The 4,798-nt window shown below is 38.6% G+C and overlaps 1 protein-coding gene across 1 annotated transcript in view; it reads left to right on the top strand.

Annotated features, from left to right (window-relative positions):
* Window positions 1-3,684: 3,684 nt before the first annotated feature.
* LOC106881470 (alpha-tocopherol transfer protein-like) overlaps window positions 3,685-4,798 on the top strand; it is a 15,988-nt gene continuing 14,874 nt past the window's right edge. Inside the window, exon 1 of the mRNA XM_014931863.2 lies at window positions 3,685-3,919. The gene's annotated coding sequence lies outside the window, so the exon portion shown is untranslated. The remainder of the gene's footprint in view (window positions 3,920-4,798) is intronic.

The following is a 4,798-nucleotide window of genomic DNA, read 5'->3' as shown; positions in this document are numbered from 1 at the left end:
ATATATATATATATATATATATATATATATATATACACACACACAATGAGTGTCTTTCAGTTTCTACCTATCAAATCCACCCACAAGGCTTTGTTGGCTCGAGCTATGGTGGCAGGCACTTTTCCAAGGTGCCACACGGTGAAACTGAGTCAAGATGACTTGGTTGAGAAGCAAGCATTTTCACCTCTTAACCACACAGCCACACCTGCATTTAGACATACATTACATATATATATATATACATATACATACATTCATACGTACATACATACACACACACACACACATATATATATATATATATATATATATATATACATGCATTCATACATATATACATACATACATTTATACATGCATACAGACATACATACAACAAGGACAGCCGCCACCACCCAAACCACTTCTATATCAGGTGGGATTGCTTCTACCCTTACCTTGGAAGTCTTTCTTCCAAGGTATGTGGGCAGAAGCACAACTTCCTCTGTTTTCACCGCCACACTCGCCAGCCTCCTCTACCGTCCTAAATTGGACGGCCATTGTCCCATATTTCCTTCCTTTGCTTATATAGATCACTTCCTTTGACCACTCCCTTAGCGACTTTTCCACTTCAGCTTCCACCTGCTCAGTCTTTTTTCCTTTGAACAAGAACACCTTATAGGTGTTTTTTTTTTCACTCCATCTGCTCCATAATTCCCTGGGGGGGGGGGGCAACAACCTCACATCGCCTCCCACCTTCTGTACCATCTTCTCATACTCATAAGTACCAGATTTAAAAATAAAGTACTGGGGGGTCGAAGTAAGTGACTAAACTTTTCAAGTTGGTGCCCCAGCTAGGCCACAGTCCAGTGAGTGAAAGATGTTAAGATTAAAGACGGAGACATTATTTTTGATGGGAGAAGGAAGGAGGAAATGGTTTTTGTGTCAGTTTGACAATCACTGGAGTAGGAGGAGTAGAAAGAGAGAGGAGGGAGATTGAAGAGTTTAGCGTGGATGCGTGTTAGTTATGGACTATTAGAAGATGAGCTGACAAGTGAGGCTTCTCAGTGGTCACTCAACCTGCTAGATGTAGCAACAAAATCACACGATATTGTCCTAAAAAGAAGGACACGTAAGCACTCATGTATTAATCATAGGTCTGCTTGATCAGGGTTGATCTGGGATTAAACAGCAACAACAACTATTTGAGGACATCAGAAATGTATATTGTCTATCTAATCAAAGAGATCGAAGTTTCCAGGGACTTGTATCAGTTTGGGTTTCGTAAGAAAACAGATGGAATTGTTTTTCTTTATGGTGTTCAGCTTCGTCATAGCAGATGAGACCAAGCCAACGTATGTTTCTATCTTCTTTCTTGTGCTGTCATAAGATGACAGCTCAAAAGAGATCCGAGTTGCTTAATAAAGCTCAGTTTAGCTAAAACGGGAAATAACTTATGTATACTGTTAAAGGGAGGCAATTCAAAGATGTAGTGGAATTAATCCTTTCTAATCTAGGCACAAGGCCCGAAATTATGGGAGAGAGGGCCAGTCGATTAGATCGACTCCAGTACGCATCTGGGACTTAATTTATCGACCCTGAAAGGATGAAAGGCAAAGTCGACCTGGGCAGAATTGCGCTTAACTAATGATTAATACAAGGTAATCACGATGCCATATTTGGAGAAAACAAAGTAAAAATAACATCAACCAACTGATGGATTGCTTTTTAAAAAACTCCTACATGCATGGTATTAGTGTGTATCCTAGATCAGAACTGAAGAATTGTAGGCTACAACAGTCATAGCTTTCATATCACATTTCTATGATTTGTAAATCTGTATGCTAATGAAGTACGCTATATCATCCTACGAAGGCGGTGAGCTGGCAGACACATTAGCAGGCCGGGCGAAATGCTTAGCGATATTTCGTCTGTCTTTACGTTCTGAGTTCAAATTCCGCCGAGGTCGACTTTGCCTTTCATCCTTTCGAGGTCGATAAATTAAGTACCAGTTGTGTACTGGGATACATCTAATCGACTGGTCTCCCCACCTCACAAAAAAATTCGGGCCTTGTTCTTAGAGGAGGAAAGAATATATCCAGTCATTCTAAACGACATTGGTACACTTTTTATTTAACTTTACGCACTTCTGCAGTATGTTGGCAACGTACGGGCGAGCCTCTCTGTAAGGAAGGAGATTCTACACCACCGGTTCTTAACCAGAGTTCACGTAACCATTGGGAGTGGGGTGGCGGTCCATATAAGATTTTATTGTTAAAATTTCTGTAAGAAATTGGTTATACTTCTGCAATACACAATGTATTTCAACAATTGTTTGAAATACAATTCCTACAGACGTTTCGTGGCTGCTTGCGGCCTTAAAGGTATCGTGCACAAACTTGCGATAGAAGTTGATTAGGTGAGGACACATTATCGATAAGGTCACAGACTACGACGAAAAGGCTCTGAAGAAGCAATTGATTGACCAAACGACTGAGCAAACAATTTGTAAATTAGTTCACTTGTTAATAGCAAAAGCAGTATTTAGGTATGTCCCATTACGTACTGAGCTCAAATTTTGCCAAGATCAACTTTGGCTTTTATACTTTCAAGGCCGAGTAAATAAAGCACCAGTTAAGTATTTGGATTCAACAATGTAATTAACTTTATACCTCCCTCCACGCACAAGTGTAAAGTAAATAAATATGATTCAGTCTTTGTACCAATGTTACAAATCTGTATTCGTAAAGAAAGAGTTGTCTTTGAATTCGACCTCACTAAGGACAAGAATTAATCTTTCAGTCAATAAAACTCAAAAGACGAAGTCATTCGACAAATTCAATTTTTAAAAAATTTGTTTTCTTTTTCAGGCTTCGAACGAAAAGCATTTAATTCAAATCTTTATTATTCACACCAAATCATTACTATTGCTAATCAATGAAATTTCATTATCCACGATAATGCAGTTAATTTTGTGTAACCTTAATTTTTTTTTTAGAAATACCAATATTTCCTGTTATAGCGAGTGTTGGACTTCAATCAAGTTTACTGCCAATGTCCATTTACTTCAAAAACTTATATACCTTCAGTATGTACGGTAGTTAATTCGTATGGTCTTCATCGTTTACGAGTTCTACGTAAATCTATCTTCATTGCTCCTACTATATGCAATGCAAATTTTAATGAATCCGGGCCAACGTGGATAACTCTAAGCTGGAAATAGCTGTGATATCTCACCTAAATAACACCTTGCCTATTAAAAAAAAGGAAGGACACAGAAGACATTGCAGTCCTAGTTACAGAAAAAAAAATAAAGTGCATAAAAATACAAAAACTCAAGTGTCATGCAGTGGGTAGCTGCCCAGGGGCCTCCCGGGTCTATATATAAGATCAAAATGTGTGGGGCGGGTTCACCGAGGATCGAGGTGAATGTCAGTTGAAGTGGGACTGGATTCTGATGGTTCAGATTTGGCGACCTTAGTCCAGGGCCCAGTTCTGAAGTCTGTCTGAAGTCGGTTTTTAATAAACAAATACTGTCGTGTCAAGTGCATTGATTTACCCGGGGAACTATAATGCTGCTAAGATGGTTTTGAGGAGGGTCAGGATTGGAATGTTGCTGATTCTCGGACCGAGAATCCAATCAAGGAAACAACAATCAGAAAGTTTCGAAACGAGCACATAAAATGGTTGTGAGTTATTGCCCTTTGTTTTCCCGCTCTTTTGTATCGTTGCACCAACAAAAGATGTCGGTTGACGTCGACTGCTAAACGAAGCAGTTAGCAGGATCGCAATGATGGATTGATAGACCGACACTTGGACTAGCTATATACATATATAAACAAGAAGCGAACAACTGCACAAAGAACAGCAAAAGGGAGGAATAGGTCGCTTCGAAACAAACAAAAGAAAACTCCTTGAAAAAAAAAAACCGAACAAAATCGTGAGTAAAAGAATTACGTTGTGTTGTATCGTAACGTTGTTTCTTGGTTGACCTTGTGGCAAATATAGATTATTATTATTATTATTATTATTATTATTATTAGTTGCACAAGAATTGATCTTACCTTTCACCCATGCAAAGTCGATAAAATAAGTACCAGTCATTCACTGGCGTCGAATAATTTGTCTTTAACTCCTCTGACTCGGCACTGTTATATTTTGGACCAAAAATAGTCGGCATCGCAACACAACGACAAGATTTAGGGACAAGATTTTTGTGAATCGAGTTCCCGATCCGGTTTGAAGCTGTCGGTATAACCGTTTCGCAGAAGAGCATTAGATTTTTGTTTATATAACCAAAATAATAATAATAATAACCAGTACGGCGACTAATGACCTGCCATAGCTTGCTGTATTTTAAGGGTTTAGATACGGGTGAGGCTAAAAAGGTGTTGTTGGTGTTGTCGTTAATGCCCAGTTAGAATTATTGTCTTTTAAATATCTGGAAAGAAAGCAGAGACCGGGTGGAATGTTTTTAACTCGATGCCTTTCAAACGAAAGAATGGTTCTAAAGTGTTTGTAGGAATTCCGCTCTTCTCCTTTTTCTTTCATTATCCCATACGGAATCCTTCTTTTAATTTTCGGTCATGCCGATATTAAAACTCAATCACAAAAGGGAGGGCAACGCCCATAACCTGTTTCTGAGCCTCAGAAAAATAGCACTGACATGATTATATAGCCTCTCTGTGTCTGTCTGTCTCTCTATGTGTAATATAAACCCATACTAAGGAATATATATATAAACTCTACTCTGTGTATTGAGTTCTATCTCCCATTTGTAAAACCGCCTCTCTCTCTCTCTCTCTCTCTTTATATATAT

Source organism: Octopus bimaculoides, chromosome 24 (genome assembly GCF_001194135.2).
Source record: "Octopus bimaculoides isolate UCB-OBI-ISO-001 chromosome 24, ASM119413v2, whole genome shotgun sequence".
Classification (NCBI taxonomy): domain Eukaryota; kingdom Metazoa; phylum Mollusca; class Cephalopoda; order Octopoda; family Octopodidae; genus Octopus; species Octopus bimaculoides.
The sequence above is the reverse complement of the archived record's forward strand: the minus strand, read 5'-3'. Positions and strand labels throughout refer to the sequence as shown.